At 38.5% G+C, this 20,536-nt stretch overlaps 1 long non-coding RNA gene across 1 annotated transcript in view; it reads left to right on the top strand.

Annotated features, from left to right (window-relative positions):
* Window positions 1-20,536, top strand: part of LOC140594203 (uncharacterized) — a 63,835-nt gene that overhangs the window by 585 nt on the left and 42,714 nt on the right. The gene's annotated exons all lie outside the window — the stretch shown is intronic.

Genomic DNA, 20,536 nt, shown 5'->3' with positions numbered 1-20,536 from the left:
TTGGGCGGGTTTAGCACCTTGCACCCTAGGAAAGAAAACAATTTCTGTGTGTGTTTTTGGTAGAATTCTCTGATCCTCTGCCACCAGTCTAAATTAGGTCTTTGATGTTTTTCTCACTTGGCTCAGTTTTTTACACCTCTGTATTACGACAATTACAACAAATTGTACACATTTTTAAAAATTTTTATTTATTTATGATAGTCACAGAGAGAGAGAGAGAGAGAGAGAGAGAGGCCGAGACATAGGCAGAGGGAGAAGCAGGCTCCATGCACCGGAAGCCCAACGTGGGATTCAATCCTGGGGTCTCCAGGATCGCGCCCTGGGCCAAAGGCAGGCGCCAAACCGCTGCGCCACCCAGGGATCCCAATTGTACACATTTTTTAAAAAAACATTTGTGTAATGTCTGTCCACCTGCGTGTAAACTCCATGAGAGCCAGGATCACTCACAAGTATTTTCTTCACTATAATTTATCTTCTGCCTGGCATATAGTGGATGCTCAAGAACAGCAACTTCACTAATTCCTCCAGAAACAACACTGAATTGTAAGCGGCCGACTGTTGCTCGGTCAAGAAAACTCATTATTGGGGATCCCTGGGTGGCTCAGCGGTTTAGTGCACCTGCCTTGGGCCCAGGGCGTGACCCTGGGGTCCAGGGATGGAGTCCCACGTTGGGCTCCCTGCGTGGAGCCTGCTTCTCTCTCTGCCTGTGTCTCTGCCTCTCTCTCTCTCTCTCTCTCTCTCTCTCTCTTTCTCATAGATAAATAATCTTAAATGGATTTACAAAAAAAAAAAAAAAAGAAAGAAAAGAAAAGAAAACTCATTATTTCAGATTTGCTGACTAATCTCTATAACTTTAAAATATTCCAAGAACTGTATGGTCCTTTAATTGCAGTCAACCTTTAAAATGAACGAGTTCTAGGGTAAAGTAAGAAGAGAGTAAATGATTGAAGACAACCGAGCCAAAGTAGTAGTTTAGTTTTGCTATAACCTCAGAAATACAGAGCATAGGCTGTAGAGGCAGAATTGGTTGTCAATCACACTTATTACTTGTGGGATGCTAGTCATGACTCACTTAAATGATTTGTAAAAGGGAGCTAGTAATTATGCTCATATAATTGTAAGGATTACAAATATTTCAAATCAAGTGTTTATGTAGTACTCGATATCAATAAATGGATTTATATCTATAGACGTCTTAATTGTTTGTTGTGAAATAGCATAATCTCTACTCCTTCTTAAATCTGATACTACAATTAGACTTCCATGGCATTCATTCTTCTCCCTCCTAGAACTTACAGGTTTGGGGGGGGGGGGGCGGGATTTCTTTAATGCCTTTCTCCCTAACTAGACTACAGGTATGAGAATGTAAAGGCAGAAACCATTTCTGTGTAAGGAAGGGCCTATCTCTATCACTTGCCATAATGCTTTACACATGGAAGATCTCAAAAAATACTTGATTTTTGAGTCAATGAATATGTTACTCTGATTTAATCAGCAGCTGGTAAATATGATTAATAGACGTTGGGACATAGGAAGAAATGTCACTTAAACATATTTATTAAAAGTTAAGTTTGAGGGGTACCTTGGTGGTGCAGTTGGTTAAGTATCCAACTGGGTGGAGATCTTAGGGTGGTGAGATCGAGCCCTGCATGAGGCTCTACTGAGCATAGAGTCTGCTAAAGTTTTTCCCTCCCTCTCCTGCCCCTCCCCACCTTGAGCACTCTCTCTCTCAAATAAATAAATCTTTAAAAAAAACAAAGTTTGTTTCTTATGAGTTTGATTTAACTAGGTGCTCTTTCTTTATTTTGAGAACATTAAACAATATAGAAAAGTACAAAGAATAACATAACCTACACCCATATTCTCACCACTCAGAATTAATAATTATTACTTAATATATCAAAAGTCCACTTCAACCCTCTGCATTTAGCATTCCCAGAGCAAGTACAACCATAGTTTGCAGCCCATTTTTAAATTACGTGGAAGTGTAACATTGTTTCCTGTGTATCTTAATTAATTAAATGGTATCACACTGCCTAACATACTGGTACCCTTCTTTTTTCCATGCATATTGATACACAAACAACTCACTCATTCCTTCTAAGTGCTATAAAAATATACCTTCTTGACAATATATCACATTTTATTTCAAAGCCTCCCTCCATCATTTGTTAGCTATATATAAAGAAGTTACTTAAACCCTCCATGCCTCAGTTTTCAAATTTATAAAATGGGAATAATAAGAGTTCTTACATAGTTTGTTTTGTAATTAATATATGTGAATTGAATGGAATAGTACTTACCACGTGGTAAGTACTCAATAAATGTTAGCTATTATTTATGTATGTACTTCACTAATGATGGATGTTTACATGTTCCCTTTTTATTATTACTAAGTATTACAAATAGTACTTCAATGAACACTCAGTGCCTCAATGAACATCTTTGTTCTTTGAGCATATATTCCAGAATGTCTCCTTGGCATATAGCCAGAATGGAATTACTGATCATAGGATAGAAATAACTTCAGTTTTGCTAAATGTTGCCAATTTGTGTTCCAACGTAGCTATACCATATTAGTTATTAATGCTGAGAACAACTCTAAAACTTAAGAGGTTTCAAATAACCCTAGGAATTATTATCTCTCACAATTTCTATGAGTAAGGAATTTGGGAGCAGCTTAACTGTGTGATTCTAGCTCAAAATAGCCCATAAACACTCCTAAAACAATCAATGTGATTCATCATATCAGCAAGAGAAAAACCAAGAACCATATGATCCTCTCATTAGATGCAGAGAAAGCATTTGACAAAATATAGCATCCATTCCTGATCAAAACTCTTCAGAGTGTAGGGATAGAGGGAACGTTCCTCAACATCTTAAAAGCCATCTGCGAAAAGCCCACAGCAAATATCATTCTCAATGGGGAAGCACTGGTAGCCTTTCCCCTAAGATCAGGAACAAGACAGGGATGTCCACTCTCACCACTGCTATTCAACATAGTACTGGAAGTCCTAGCCTCAGCAATCAGACAACAAAAAGACATTAAAGGCATTCAAATTGGCAAAGAAGAAGTCAAACTCTCCCTCTTCACCGATGACATGATAGTCTACATAGAAAACCCAAAAGCCTCCACCCCAAGATTGCTAGAACTCATACAGCAATTTGGTAGCGTGGCAGGATACAAATTCAATGCCCAGAAGTCTGTGGCATTTCTATACACTAACAATGAGACTGAAGAAAGAGAAACTAAGGAGTCAATCCCATTAACAATTGCACCCAAAAGCATAAGATACCTAGGAATAAACCTAACCAAAGAGGTAAAGGATCTATACCCTAAAAACTATAGAACACTTCTGAAAGAAATTGAGGAAGACACAAAGAGATGGAAAAATACTCCATGCTCATGGATTGGCAGAATTAATATTGTGAAAATGTCAATGTTCCCCAGGGCAATTTACACGTTTAATGCAATCTCTATCAAAATACCATAGACTTTCTTTAGAGAGTTAGAACAAACCATTTTAAGATTTGTGTGGCATCAGAAAAGACCCCGAATAGCCAGGGGAATTTTAAAAAAGAAAACCATAGCTGGGGGCATCACAATGCCAGATTTCAGGTTGTACTACAAAGCTGTGATCATCAGGGCAGTGTGGTACTGGCACAAAAACAGACACATAGATCAATGGAACAGAATAGAGAACCCAGAAGTGGACCCTGAACTTTATGGTCAACTAATATTTGATAAAGGAGGAAAGACTATCCATTTGAAGAAAGACAGTCTCTTCAATAAATAGTGCTGGGAAAATTGGACATTCACATGCAGAAGAATGAAACTAGACCACTCTCTTTCACCATATACAAAGATAAACTCAAAATGGATGAAAGATCTAAATGTGAGACAAGATTCCATCAAAATCCTAGAGGAGAACACAGGCAACACCCTTTTTGAACTTGGCCACAGTAACTTCTTGCAAGATACATCCACGAAGGCAAAAGAGACAAAAGCAAAAATGAACTATTGGGACTTCATCAAGATAAGAAGCTTTTGCTAAACCGTTGCGCCACCCAGGGATCCCCATATTCTATTTTCTCAGAACAGTTCTGACTCAGTGTGGGAAAAGACTACAAAAGTGTGAACACCAAGGAAGAGGCAAGGATCAGTGAAAGCCATATTGGATATTGGCTACAACAACCAACTCCCACAAGCACTGAGTAAGAATACTATTTCCCTATATTCTTACCAATAAGCAATATGCAATATTGTCAGACTTAATTTTTAACAGCTGATTAACAAGAAGTATTTATGCTTTATTTTTATTTGGTTACTGGTGAGGTTGAACATCACTTTACATATTCTTGGCCACAATATACCTCTTCTATATTTTGCCTAATTACATTTTTTTTCTATTGGATTGTTTAAATTTTTTTGATTTGTAGTAATTTATGTGTTCTGGATAGAATTTCTTTGTTATATACATTGCAAATATCTTCTTCCAGTATGTGTTCTGTCTTTTAATTTTATTATGTTTTTTATTATATTTTGCTATACTGAGATTTTAAATTTTGGCGACACCAAATTACCTAACTATTCTTTTAAGTTTTGCACATATTTTAGCTTATTTAAGGAAGCTTTACCTGGTCTGTATTTTCTTCTAGTCGTTTTGAAATATTTTCACTTTTTGGCCTTTTTTCCTAGTAGAATTTTTTTTCTTTCTATGGATGTAATTTTAATTTTTTTTTCTATGAAGGCAGTTGGTAATTGCTCTAAAATCATTTGTCAAATAGTTCAGCCTTTCCTGAATTGATTTGTGATGTACCAAATTGTCTTACATCTGTAGGTTTGTTTCTGGTCCTTTTTTTTTCTGTTTCACCTACCTACCTTTTTACCTCTTCCTATTACAAAAATACATTTTTCTTAATAATTTGGTAATAAGTAACTAACTTTGGAAATGTTTAGATAACTGGTAGGATGAATCTCCCTTCTTTGTCCTTGTTTTTCAAATTTGTTTTTGCTATCCATGCACCAATCTTAGTATGTTTCAAAAAAGTCCTGCAGGGATTTTTCTTTTCTTTTTTTTCCTGGTATTGGTGTTTCGTATGGTAACTATTTATTTTTTTACATTTGTTTTTATTTAAGTTCGATTTACCAACATATAGTATTACACCAGTGCTCATCCCATCAAGTGTCCTTCTCAGTGCCCATCACCCGTTACCCCATCCCCCTGCCCACTCCCCTTCCACAACCCTTTGTTTCTCAGAGTTAGGAATCTCTCATGGTTTGTCTCCCTAATTTTTCCTACTCAGTTCCCCTCCTTCCCCTATAATCCCTTTCACTATCTCTTATATTCCATGTGTGAGTGAAACTATATGATGATTGTCCTTCTCCGATTGACTTACTTCAGTCAGCATAATACCCTCCAGTTCCATCCACGTCAAAGCAGATGGTGGGTATTCGTCCTTTCTGATGACTAATAATGTTCCATTGTGTATATATACCATATCTTCTTTATCCATTCATCTGTTGAAGACATTGTGGCTCCTTCCACAATTTGGCTATTGTGGACATTGCTGCTATGAACATTGGGGTGCAGGTGTCCTGGCATTTCACTACATCTGTTATCTTTGGGGTAAATACCCAGTAGTGCAATTGCTGGGTCGTAGGGTAGCTCTCTTTTTAACTTCTTGAGGAAACTCCACACTGTATTCCAAAGTGGCTGTACCAGTTTGCATTACCACCAACAGTGCAAGAGGGTTCCCCCTTCTCTCCACATCCTCTCCAACATTTGTTGTTTCTTCTCTTGTTAATTTTCGCCATTCTGACTGGTGTAAGGGTGTCTCATTGTGATTTTGATTTGTATTTCCCTGCAGGGATTTTTCTTGGAATTACATTGAATTTCTTGGGGACAGCTAATATTTTTATAATTCAGTCTTCATTAAAAAAATAGTAATTCAGGCTTCATAAATGTAGTTATCTCTTCATTTATATGAGTCTTCTTTGCTAATATTTTTTAAAGAACTAAATATTTTATTATTACTCATATTTATTTTGTGGCCTTAGTGATGGCTAGATCTTTTCCAAGATACCATTAAACAGGAAATAATTTCACTTCTGGTAGCTTAACATCCAGTTAGTAAGATAAAATGAAACACAGGAAAAGTTAAATAACAGTAGAAGATTGAAAGAATACAAAAAAGCAATAGGTACAAGAAGCTTCAAAGGATTGTCAAGTGACTTGAAGAAGCAGTGATTATTTTGGGAATCAGAAGGATCACTTTAGTAGAAACTGTGAGATGAGCTCTACTATAGTCTTCTTTCATCTAGATCTTGGAGAATGAGTATAATTCAAAAGGCCCAAAGGCTTAGGGAAGGAATTTAAATTGAGTTGAGCTACTTCAACAGAAACCCAAAAGCTTTGAAAAGTACAAAACATTTTAATGGAACAGTTTTTAAAAATCCATGTAGCTAGGGATGCCTGGGTGGCTAAGCGGTTGAGCCTCTGCCTTTGGCCCAGGGTGTGTTCCCAGGATCCTGGGATTGAGTCCTGCATTGGGTCCCTGTGGAGGAGGCTGCTTCTCCCTCTGCCTGTGTCTCTATGTGTCTCTCATGAATAAATAAAATCTTTTAAAAAATCCATTTGGCTATAATAATGAAAAATAAAGATTAGAAGGGTCTTTTAAAGCCAAATCGTGGGGGGAAAAAAAGCCAAATTATGGATAATCTTAAATGCCAGGTAAGGAATTTGAAGTTGAGTATACAGAATGAACAATGGGAAACCAAGGTTATTAGACAGCTATATAACATTACAAAACTGAGTATAACCTATTTTCTGTTTGTTTTTTCACATCTTTCCTCCCATTCGTCTGTGCTTTGTAGTTAGTATATAATAGATTCTCAGTAAACATTTTATGAATAAATGGGTGAGTGATCTGGCTATAATGCAGAGAACCTATTTGAAGGGGAAAAAAATGGAAGACATAGGAACCTATTCCAATAATCTGGTCATGAGTTAGTTATTAGTGGCCTCAATTCAGATGACATAGGAAAAGAAAAATTTCCCTGAATAAAGTGTTTCTGAAAAAAAATAAAAATAAAGTGCTTCTGCCATATTGTTCCTGAAAACTGATACAATGAATATTTAGTAATATCAGCACTGTACCTTAGAGTAGCAGAGTGATTTTTTTTTATAGACTATGAAGCTACATTTTTTGTTTTCTGGTATTTGTGCCATTTTGAAACAAATAAAATGAATAAACCATTTTATGTGAGGCATTATAAGTTAAATATAGCAAAGGATACTATTTTTTTAAGATTTATTTATTTATTTATTTATTTATGATAGACATAGAGAGAAAGAGAGGCAGAGATACAGGAGGAGGGAGAAGCAGGCTCCATGCCAGGAACCTGACGCAGGACTCGATCCCGGGACTCCAGGATCACGCCCTGGGCCAAAGGCAGGCACCAAATCGCTGAGCCACCCAGAGATCCCCAAAGGATACTAAATTAATTAAAACAGTCTAGCCCTGATCTGGGACTGGGAATTGATAGAGCAAGTTGCCAAAAGATAAGGAAGCAAGGACATCTAATAATAATGATATTTAAAATTGATACAGTGTTTTACAGTTTCAGCTGGAAAATAAAGCAGTGTTGAAGAAAATTCACTGAGTTGCGTTGACCAAAAATACTAATTTAATTCTTATTTCAGATCAAAATAAAGCCCTAGGGCAGCCTGGGTGGCTCAGCAGTTTAGCGCCACTTCAGCCCAGGGCGTGATCCTGGAGACCTGGGATCAAGTCCCACGTCGGGCTCCCTGTTGGAGCCTGCTTCTCCCTCTGCCTGTGTCTCTGCCTCTCTCTCTCTCTCTCTCTCTCTCTCTCTCTGTCTCTCATGAGTAAATAAATAAAATCTTTTTAAAAATAAAATAAAATAAAGCCCTAAACGCTGCTTAGTAAACTCTCTTATTCATCCCTAACTGATTAGCACCTTTATCCCATTTTACCAATGAAGAAAGGTTCAAAAAGTTGTTTCTTAATCAAGGTCACTAGCAAGTGAGTGACAGAACTCAAATCCATGTTGTTGAATTCTGAGCCTAGTGAAATTTCATTTCTGTACCATAGTTGTCTCACCTAAGAGCCAAAGGCTTTTGTAAGGATAGCATGAAAGTGAATATATATTCTCTTTCCTGGACAAGGACTCAAATTTGGCTAGAAAGAAGTTCTCAGATTGATTCACTTAAAAGGGAATAAGCAATTAGACTTCTCAATGAAGCATGAGAACCATTCATTGGCTATAGTCAAATAGTGAAACTCAAGGAAAGAAAAAGGAAAAAGAGGGCAAAAACAAGATGAAGGAGAGGGGGAAGGTGAGAAGGAAAAGGAAAAGCAGCAGTGACTTATAAGAGAGAGACCAAAATACACTGGAAATATCAGCAGGTGGAATAATAATGATACCCAAAGTAAGGCCTTGTTGATATGTGGCTTGTGTGGAGTAAATACAGAGGTCAGTAGTGTTATTGAGGGCAATGTGAGCCCATTGTTGACATCTGCTAGCTCTTTTCAAGGACTAGTCTAAATACTGGTTCAGATTAAAACAATTGTTGATGTTAATGTTGGTTGTTCTATTGCTTTAAATACAAAAGTCAACATATAATGTAGAGCTTATAGTCTAGTTTGGGAAACAGACATTAAATAAATACATAAATATATAAATACAGAAGGTAATAATATGGTGTATAAGATATTTATGAATATGCAAAATGTGTTTGGGAACAGCAAGTGCTCCATGTTGATTGGAACACTAAGACTGTGGTAAGTATTGTAGCAGAAAAGTACTGCAAAGAAGACTTAAAAGACGTCACACAAAACTTTAAAATGCTAAAGAACCTGAACTCCCTTAGGTTGGCTGAAAGAAGTTGAAAAAGATGTTTTGGGCAGGAAAATAACATGATAAAAGGAAATATTTCAGGAAAATTAATCAGACAGAAGTGTGCAGGATGAATGAGGAGAAGCATTAAGTGTCTAGAGTCAGAAGATAAATTAGGAGGCTATGGCAATGTGTGACATGGAGATGGTAAAGTCCTGTAGAGGGCATAGAGCATCTAGGTCTAGGGGTTGAAATCCAGCCTGCACTCCATTTGCTGAGCCCTGCACCTAAAGGGTTGCATCTGGGTGCCTTTTTCTATTTCTCACCAAGTGGCTATATAAGCAGTGGCTCTAGATCTATATTACTCTGTTTGATCTCTCTCCTCTAGTGAGAGAATTGACCCATCCCAAAGAGACTGTGGAAGTCTAAAATACTTCTTTTACAGCATTGCAATGTCCTGGGTGAAAACACACATATCAAAATCAATGACCAAGAAGAATATATGACATCTTACAACAGATCTTTTGATGTCAGGAAAATTTTGAGCCAACCTTAAAAACAAATCTTTTAAATTGCATTTGTGGGCAGCCTGGTGGCTCAGCAGTTTGGCACCGCCTTCAGCCCAGGGCATGATCCTGGAGACCCGGGATCGAGTCCCACATCAGGCTCCCTGCGTGGAGCCTGCTTCTCCCTCTGCCTGTCTCTCTCTCTCTCTCTCTCTCTCTCTCTCTCATGAATGAATAAATAAAATCTTAAAATAAAATTGCATTTGTGAAACATCCTCAATCCCTCAGGAATGGAACAAAAATCAGTGCTGAGATGAGAGTGAGGGGCAAAGTGTGACTCAGATGAAGATTTAGGCATTGTCCAGCAAGCAAACCATATGCAATCTAGAGTCATTTGTTTAGTAATGGCATTTATTCTAGTTTCCCTTTCAAGGAGTAAAAGCTAGACACCTGTGCTTGCTGATAATGCTAACTTTGAAAGGGAATATATTAAAAACTGGATGAAGTAGGGGTAGGGAAAGGTATTTGGGAAATGGAAAAGAAACCCATGATTAAAACAATATTGAACCAATTGGACTTATTACCCAACTCTGCCATATTTCTTATAGTAGACTTTGTGGTTGTTTTCCTTAAATCCATTACACCCCTCTTCAGTGTGGAATAGCCACACTAAATTAAAGGAATTTAGCTCCAAGGGTTAGCCCCAACCTAATTGATTGAAATAATCCCATACCCCATTCTAAAGGTATTCACTCAGAGATAAGCAAATATAAGTCAGTCAGTGAATGGCATATCCCTGGTCATAGAGATTGGTTCAGGAATGAACATAACTCATTGGGGCCAATAAGACATGTGGTTTGCTAGCAACTTCCAGGAAAAAAAAAATGTTCTCACTGTTTTAGGAGAGCCTTTGGAAGCAATTCTCTTAGTGTCCTGACATAGAAGAGGAGATTGTTTAGCATGTCACGTATACAAAGGGAAAGCTAGACTTAGGTTGAAGCTGATGAAAAAGATAGAAAATAATTAGATTTCTGATGGCATTGTTGAACAGCTGAATCAAACCTACTTGAAGCCCCCTATGCCTGTTAATATCCAGTTACATGAGCCAATAAATCAACTTTATTATTTTTTCAGTATTTTATTGAGGTATAATTTACATGCACTAAAATGAACCAATCTTAAGCATACAGCTTGATGACTTTTTACATATATACACACACATGGGGCCAACACACAGATCAAAATATAGAACATTTCTATCGGGGGCACCTGGGTGGCTCAGTTGGTTAAGCGTCTACCTTGGGCTCAGATCATGATACCAGGGTCCTGGGATGGAGCCCCATATTGGGCTCCCTGCTCAGTGGGGAGTCTGGTTCTCCCCTCTCCCTCTGCCCCTCCCCCTGCTCATGCTCCCACTCTCTTGCTCCCTCTCATAAATAACATCTTTAAAAAAAACATTTCTATCATTCCATTCCAATTCCATTCTGGGATTATTTCCAGAACTTTCTGGAATTTGGGGATGTCTGGAATTTGGGGACAAAGGAGTCCCCTTGTACTCCTTTCTAGTCAATATCCATTCCCCCAGAAAGAACCATAATTCATTTAAATGGAATCATACAGTATGAATTCTTTTATGTATGCTTTTTTCACTAAGCATGTCTTTAAGAATCATCTGTGTTATTCAGGTGTATCTGTTCTAATTCTCAGTAGTATTCCCATTATATAAATGTAGCACACATTGCTTACCCCTTCTCTCTGATGGACACTTGGTATGTATGTTAGTCCAGACAGGATTAGATGTGTAAGAGATTTATTAGAGGTTATGCTTGATGGGGAACATGCAGAGGAGCTAGGAACTAGGGAATACTGTGAGAGCCATCAGACCTCAATGCAGAAAGAGGACAAAGGAAAGGCAGGTTAGTTAAGTAGAAGAGTCTTAGGCTGCAATGTAGTTCTAAGAAATTTAGGCAAGACCAAAATCACCCATCAGAAGAGTCTTCCATCTCCGAGAAACAGGCCTGCCTTAGTACTCCTTCTATACTTAATGAGTGGAGCAACATGTGGAAACCATGGCCTCTGAGTGGATGCAGGAATGGATTTTAGAGCACAGCAGCTAAGATGATCAATAAATATGATCCCTGAAGCCAGAGATCAAAGAAGAACACTTTCATGGCTGCCACAGTCCATTCTTTTACCTCACAGATATACTTTTCCATGCAGGATCAAGAAGCAGATCCTCTATGGTTCTGTAACTAAGAGGAAACTCAGAAGAGGAAGATTGGTGGAGTGAACTACGACCCTCATTGCTGAAGTGTTGGTCTTAGAGCCAAAACTTCATCCTCATCTTCATCCTCAATTTATCTATTCTAAATACCTCTCACACTCAGCTGTCAGCTAAGCAGGTCTTAGAGCTTGCTTAGTAGTATGACCCAAACCCTCAGTCCTTAGGATTCTGAGCCCTTAATAATAATCCCAGGATTGTTTTCTCTGTTCATAGTTACGGGGCAAAGGAATACCAGTGTGTATGTGTATGTGTGTGTGTGTGTGTGTGTGTGTGTGTGTGTGTATCTCCTAATGTGTGCATATGTATAATCCTAATGGTTCTCTTTCTCTGAATAATCCTAATACAATAACTATGTTCCATGTGAACATAATTCTTTCTGATCCTTTTTCTCGAGTAAGATAGAAAAGAATGCATTTGCCAACTTAATGGCTACATACTATGAACCTCAGGCCATATTAATCTAATTTAACAATGATGCCATGTCTGGTATAGCAGTTACATTTAGGGCTGCTACTTGGTTGAGTAATCTAACAACCAATCTAGGTTTGTGGAAATCTACAGGCATCCTGTAGAATCCCCTTTGTGAAGGGGTCAGACTGGCAAATTAAATGTAGTTACAGTAGGATGGATTCTTTGCATCCTTTTGATCTTTAAATATAACATTAATCTCCTCTATCCCCCCACTCCCACTCCAAGGATGCATGGAAGTGGCGCATTTTCAGAGGCCAAATGTATTTGGCCTTTCACACTAAGATAATTTATCCCATAGGCTACGAACTCAATGTGGGAGTTACCCCAAATGCCAAGTATATGAACTCCAATTATACATATTAACGGCCAGGGAAATAACTAGAAAGGACTGGATAGTCTGTGGGCCCACTGTAGTTGAGAACTTGTCCCCAATTCCATTTATTACCTGGCCTCCATGTGCCCCCACTCTCTAATGTGAGGATCATGATGACATCTCAGGTCTCTGGGTATCAGTATCAATTCAAATCCTGTCTTCAAAAGTCCTCGAAATATCTGGATATTCCCCTTTCCTAAATATGTAGCTATTCAAAGAAATGGCCATTGCTTTGGCAAATCATTATTACATATATTTGCTGTGGTGTGTGAGGGTCCTTCTCCCTGAGAACTCAGTCACCTTTCAGTCATTAGGTTCCAGGTCTGTAAATTGGCTCAGATCTAGAAAATAGACAAAAGATCATTACTTTTTTTTAAAGATTATTACTTTTAATTGAAGTGACTTCAATTTGGTTTTATACTTAATTTTATTATTCATAATTTTGTGTTCCTTTTTTTAAGATATACTCATTTATTTATTTGAGAGGGAGAAAGGAAGCATGTACACAGGGGGTGGGCAAAAGGAGGGGGAAAGAGTTTCAAGCAGACTGTGCTGAGAAGAGAGCCCAACATAGGGCCCAATCTCATGATCCCTGGATTAGGACCTGAGCCAAAACCAAGAGTCAGACGCTTAGCTGACTGTACCACCCAGGCACCCCGTGTTCTTCTTCATAAAGAGAGTCCCCAAGTTTGCACAGACTCTTGCCACACAAAACTTAGGTCTGTCCCATTTCTGAAAAGTAATGAGGAATAATCACAAGAACCATATGCAAAAAGAGATCAAGAACAAGATTGGCTAGACCTGAGTCACTGAGCTCGTAGCCCTGGGGCTCCTGATATGACCATGTCTAGGAACTGGATGGGTCTTAAGATGTGGAACATAAGTGAACATAAGGTAGATTAAAGGAACCCCCAGCCATGTAGATTTATAAGAAGTGAACCAAGCAGAAAGTCACCTTGTTAAAGTCAGGTTAGCCAGTATTCAACAACATTTCAGCTATTAGAGATGAGGAAACAGGTTTGAAGAGCCTGACCTGCCCAAGATCACACATGGTTAAGGTGCACTGAACTTCAAAACCACATCCCACTTCAAGCCTTTGCTCTTAATCACTGTATAATGCCTCTGAAACATGCTGTGAAAAAACTGATGTGATAACTCAAAGAGCACCTCAAAGACTTTTATTCAATTCCCTCTGCTTTACAGCAGCACTTACATCACCTCAACCACACTGTGATTTTAAATTCTACCGAAGTTTGCATAGTGATGGATCGATCAGTGACTTGTTTAGAAGCCAATGAGAATAATGAGAATCAACATCATTAAAGAAGTACTATTGTGGGGTAGAATGGAGAATGGGAGTAGGAGATATAGGCTTTCAGTTATGGACTGAGTAAGTTGTGGGAATAAAAGGTACAGCCTAGGGAATATAGTCGATATTGTACTAGTGTTGAATGGTGAAAGACAGTAGCTACACTTGTGGTGAGCATAGCATAATATATGGAGATATTGAATAACTATGTTGTACACCTGAAACTAATGTAACATTTTTATCAACTATATTCAAATAAGTAAATTAAAATAATTTAAAAAGTACTATGCAAGTTTTCACCTATTCAAGTTCAGTTTTCACAGACTTGTAATAGCATTGCTTCCTTAGAAATCACATTCTGTGTTATAGTGAGGACTCTGCTAAGAGGGCAGCCTGAGAATGCTGCCCAGCAGATAAGGACAGAATGCAGGTTAAGCATGAATCTTAGAGATGGATGAAAGAGAAAGGTAGGAGAGATCATATCAAAGGCAAAGAACCTAGAATTAGTCCTTCATCCAGGAAAAAACAAGGATGCTGGCTTCTTGCTGTTTCTTGCCTCTTCCCTTCTACAGGGTATAATTAGGAACCAAAGAATTTAGATCTCAAATTTCTTTATATTCTTTCTTCCAATCATTTAGCCAAAAGCTCCTGTGGAATATATATCTGTGTTCCTGCTTTGGACTACCAGTATTACTGCTGCTAAACTAACCATTTTGCCTTTAAATTGGTTACTTCTCAAATAGGATCTTGCTTGCAATGAGAGGACAGGATGAACTGTCAGTATAGTTACCACAATCAGTCTTTCTTCTTGAAAGATGGCAATCATGGTGGAATCTTTGAAATTTGTGGCATTTCTTTTATACTCCATATGTTAATAAAGTTTGCACAGATATGTTAAGCAAAACCTCTTAACCTTAATTTCTGCTTTAAAATATTTTTTAATTTGGTTAATCCTCTGACCTACTTCCCACAGTATCTATTCCAAATCTTCAAGACTCTACTTAAAGCTCTCAGCCTGTCCTTCTCATTAGATAAGCTATCTGCCTATTCTACCAAAACAATAAGCTGTTGACTAGTCTTCATCTGTCCTCGTTTCCATCTCTAAAAATCACAACCTTCCTTTCTGCCTTCTTTTCATCTTGCTTCCTACCAAAATTAACCTCTCTGCCTGTATTCTCAATCCTACCCTCTCTATGTCCTTTAGGATCTTTCTGCCACAATTATCCCTAGTTTTTCAAGTGTTCTCAATTTCTCTCTCTCCACTGGGTCTTTGCACTCTCCTTTCTAGTATGTACAAAACCTCTCATTTTGAGGGGGAAAGGAACCTCTAGTTGACTCCTCAGTTATCCCTAACTTCTGTTATTTGTCACACTCTCTTCATTATCACACTTTTAGAAAAAATGTGATACACATAAAGGTCTCTATTTCCTCACCACGATCTCCTTAATGGTCTGGCATCCATCCATTAAGGAAAACTCACAGGCACCAAGTACACCAAGCACCAAGGAACTAGGGATAAAGGACAGTGGCTGAGGGGATACCTGGGTGACTCAGCAGTTTAGTGCCTGCCTTCGGCTCAGAGTGTGATCCTGGAGTCCCAGGATCGAGTCCCACGTCGGACTCCCTAGATAGAGCCTGCTTCTCCCTCTGCCTGTGTCTCTGCCTCTCTCTCTCTCTCTCTCTCTCTGTGTGTGTGTGTGTGTGTGTGTGTCTATGAATAAATAAATAAAATCTTTTAAAAAATAAATAAAAAATAAATAAATAAATAAATAAAAATAAAATCTTAAAAAAAAAAAAAGGAGAGTGGCTGAAGTGAGGATTGGGTAAAAAGCTGTTTGAGAAGTGACTACTGGGATGCCTGGGTGGCTCAGGAGTTGAGCATCTTCTGCTTGGGGCATGATCCCGGGGACCGGGGATCAAGTCCCATATCGGGGCCCCTGCGGGGAGCCTGCTTCTCCCTCTGCCTGTGTCTCTGCCTCTCTCTGTGTGTCTCTTATGAATAAATAAATAAATAAATAAATAAATAAGATCTTTTAAAAAAAGGAAAGGAAAGGCAAGACAAAAAACATTGAAGAGGTGAAATAAGATAAAGATAGAAAAAAAATTGGGTTTGACAATTAAGAGATTCAGTTTTATTATTGTGGTGGGTCATACACCAGATTTTAGTTTCTTAAGGATTGAATAGGAAAGGAAGAAATGAGGACATGTAAACACAAATAACTGTAATACAAGGCAGTATGTGTATTGTGTTAGAAGGTAAACATATAGGGGTATCTGGGTGGCTCAGTCAGTTAAGCGTCCAACTCTTGATTTCGGCTCAGGTCATGATCTCATGGTCGTGGGATCAAGTCCCACATTGGGCTTTGCACTCAGCATGAAGTGTGCTGGTCCCTCTTCCTTCACTCCCTCCATTTCTAAAATAAATAATATTTTTTTTAAAAACAAAGAACTTAAACATATATTCTTCTACTCTCTTAGTAGTCGTCTGCTGCCCATGGTCTGTTGTCTACATGGTAGATGCCTTCCTTCAGACTGCTGGACTCCAAATTACCCAGACGACACTGCCCTTATGCCAACCTCTAATATTCCTCCCCTTGCCTATTCAACAGGAGAACACATTCTGTTTCCATAGAACCAGCAGCTCAGTAGAGCTGATGGGCCTCTACTACTTAAGATTTCTTCCATTCAGCTCTCTTCTTTCTAGAACACATAGGCACTCCAGAAGGGGTTGGAGAGAGCTAGATTATATTATGGTCAACACAATTTCCCCACACCTGCAACTTCTATAGCCACCACTCCTAGGACTTGCCATATAGTCTAGTTCCCTATATCAGACTTTTTCATTCATGATGTTTTTCTCTCATATGATCTACGAAGTCTTCCTCAAATCTTGTCCTGCAAACAAATATGTATATCCCAATTTCAAGTTCTTTCTCAGATTTCTGGACTTAAAGCAAACCACAGAATTTCACTGGAAATATTTTTCAATGTCCTCAAAAGTCCCATGGCAAATAAAAGGCTGGAGATAGGTAGGAAATAATGAAGAAAAATATTAATAACTAACATAAATTGAGCATTTACTATGCATCAGGCACTGAGCTAATTCTTTATTTTTTACAGGAAATGAAACTGATTCAGAAAGTAACAAACTAATGTGGCTGCTAAATAGCAGAGATATTATTTGAACCTATCCAGTGTTAGTCCAGAGTTCTTGCTAGGTTAAGGGCAAAGAATTAAGCTCTGAATAAAAAACAACACAAATACATTGTCTCTGCCCCCAATTATCCATTTTTAATTGGAGGTTCAGTTTAATAAAAGGACTAAAAAGTAAATAAAGAAAATGCCAAGGAATCATAAGAGCCAAATACATAAAACAAGTTCTGAAAAACAGAATCAAACATCAGTTACGATGATAGAGGCAAGCAATTTAAAATCTTACATTAAAAAATGAACTTACATTAAAAAAAAACTTACATTAAAGGACTAAGACTGAGGAATTCCATGTCAAGCTGATAACTCCCTTTGTATCAGTCAGAATCCAACTTGCTGGGTAGAAGAGAAATATGCTGAGGAATGCAGGTCACAGCTAGTCCATGAGGATTGCTGGGTGAGCACTTCTAGGCTTCCATCGTGTTGTAAAAAAACGGTTCACTGGAACCAGCATTTCTCCTATGAACTGCGGTGTCCCTTCAGAACTTTCTATTGACAAAGGCTAATATCAAGCCAACTGACAAAGTTTACAGGGCCCATTATCAAAAATGAAACAAAGAAGAGTACATTTGGATCTAAGAAACAGTAAATTAACAACTGGCCCAGTTCATCCCTTTAACTTCCATATACACCCTTCTTCATACATTCAAACTTAGATAAAACAGTAAAAGAACTGTTTCCACCTAACAAGTTAGCCAATAGCAATTGTATAGAAAATAATGAAGAGTAAAGAGAAGAATAAAATAGTTAAATGTGCAAATAAATATAATACACGTAAACAGTGAAGAGAAAATAGGCGAGGCTACTATAGTCCTTATTTTGGCAATTGGTCCTGAGGCCATGGTTAGTATTTGTGACTTCCTTCTTCCACTAACCACAGTAACTATTTTGGTCTCTTATACATTAGGGTGATCTGAACCGTCATTTGGGAAGGGCCCTCCAATAGTTGTGCCCTTGTTTGATTGCTATAGTTTTCCATAACCTTTACTTTGTGTGTGGGAGTGTTAAAAGTAGTCCAGGGGGCAGTCCGGGTGGCTCAGTGGTTTACTGCTGCCTTCAGCCCAGGGCCTGATCCTAGAGACCCGGGATCGAGTCCCATGTCAGGCTCCCTGTATGGAGCCTGCTTCTCTCTCTGCCTGTGACTCTCTCTCTCTCTCTCTCTCTCTCTCTGTCTCTCTCGAATAAATAAATAGAATCTTTAAAAGTAGCCCAGGGAATTCCCTGGTTCCAGAATCACTCTTTTTGTTCCACATAGCAACAACTTGATTTACCATGGTAATCAGGAAGTAATCATCCAGTAGAGTATTCTTTTATCTGCCTGCTGGTTCAGTGACGTAAAAAGCCCAAATAGCCAAATGGAGTTTCATCTTCTAATTCAGTGGAACCATTGTATGTATTCCCTGTTAGAAGCAAAGATCTCCAAACCAGCAGAACTCAAAGTAGCTGAAAGAGGAAGCAAAAATCCTGTGAGTGGGTTACTAAGTATTAATGGTGAGAGGAGCCATCTCTTCTTCCTTTGATTTTTAGATTCCGAATATGGAGGAGACAGCACCATATAATGGTAATATGGTAAGACATACCATAAGACAGAATCCTATCCTTTCATGGTGTCATCTCCTAACCTGATAATCTAGTCATTCTTTAAGATTCATCCAACTTCTCCAGAGGCCAAACAGGTGTGTTAAATGCAGATGTGTTGGTATCAGCATCCTAGTATGTGTCAAGTCTTTGATGGTGGTACTAATATCCGCAATTCCTTCAGGGACACAGTATTGCTTCTGGTTTGCTATCTTCATAGAAAGCGTTAGCGTCTCTACCACAGTGGCTCTCATAAGCATGTTTATTCTAATTATACATAAAGAACTGGGGAAATAGCCATAGGATATGTCTATGGACCAACCAGTCCCACCTTAACTTAGGCTAAAACTCCCATCTATCACCTCCCAATCATAGCCCCCACTGGGAGCCACAGTGTCATTTTGGATCCCCTGTGATTAACATTAATACCTGAAATATCTAGATATTCCCTTTTTTCCAGTGCATAGCCACTCTAGCAAAAGGGCCTGGAGGAAGATTTATGATGTATTCATGCAGCAATGCTGTAAGATCATTCTTCATGGGAAGGAAGCCATTCAATCAAAAGATTCTACGTTTATGAACTGGCTTAAGTTTGGAAACTGGGCAAGAAGCCATGACTCTCCATTATGGTAACTCAAGTCAGATTTTTGGCTATCCAACAAATACCAGGCTGTTCGTCTCTTTTACTCCAAGGAATATCATGATCAATTAGCCACAACCAAAGGTCTCTATGGGCCAGAGCATTCTTATTACTAATAATATACCTCCTTCTCTTTAGACTAAACATGCCCACCTTGTCTTTTACGGTTAAGTGCTGCCACTTGACCTCTGCTACTTGGGATCCCATCATTTCTAGTGAAATCAGGGCGTTCATCACAATGGCAGCATCTTGCATGGTCATACCTTTTCCTACAAAGGAGAGCAACCACAAACCTCTCTACTGTATTTCTCAATGTTTAGTATTTCTCTTCTCACTAATGTATGTTTCAGTGCTTCAGTGGCAGGAGTGCTGTCCAGGCCACCCCAGGAGTTTGCCATTTGTACAAGATAAATCCACTCTAACCTGCCTGTCTCCTTAAGTCTTTGGATACCCTTTTTTACTTCAGGCCTGTGAAGCTCTGGTATCTTATCCTCATTCAACAAGCCACCAGTGAAACAAAATTTTAGTCAACCAACCCATTAAGTTGTTAGAGCCACCTCCATTTACATAAATTAACACGTTAAATCTAGAATCTCTAGTAAGCAGCCCCAAATCAATGAATTCTTCCTGATATAGTTATGTTTTGCCTTCTTTGATCTGATACCCTTAGAATCTACTCCTACACATTTCCAGGTTTGTGCTAACACTGTATATATTAGCTAAACCTTGTGATAATTCATTTGATGTACTAGCTACTCTTTTCCGGGCCATATTGTATATCTGACTCCCTAGAGTAGACTGAGATTTGACCCTACTTATGATTCTACTAGCAACCATGTATGATTGTGGTATTTCTTATAGAGGATGCACACCCCCTTGCAAGGCATCTGTCCTCAGTCAGGTTTGCTTGTCAAGTTTTCAAGCAAAACAAGGCTAGTTCCCTCAGAGTCCTGCCTTTGGAGATGATGGATATGTTTATGGCATAAATTGTGGTGATGGTTTCATGGATGTATATACTTCTCTCCAAACTCATCAAGTTGTATACATTAAATATGTACTACTTTTTATATGTCGTCACTTTTTGAACTCAATAATGTGGCTTAAAAAAAGAAATTGTAGGGGCACCTGGGTGGCTCAGTTGGTCAAGCATCCGCCTTTAGGTCAGGAGGTCATGATCCTGGGTTCCTGGGATCAAGCCCCGTGTCAGACTCCCTGCTCAGGCGGGGAGTCTGCTTCTCTTCCCTCTGCTCTTCCCCACTTGTGCTCTCTCTTTCTCTTTCTCAAGTAAATAAATAAATAAAA

The sequence above is a fragment of the Vulpes vulpes genome, chromosome 10 (genome assembly GCF_048418805.1).
Source record: "Vulpes vulpes isolate BD-2025 chromosome 10, VulVul3, whole genome shotgun sequence".
NCBI lineage: Eukaryota > Metazoa > Chordata > Mammalia > Carnivora > Canidae > Vulpes > Vulpes vulpes.
This window is presented reverse-complemented; position numbering and strand designations above follow the sequence as displayed.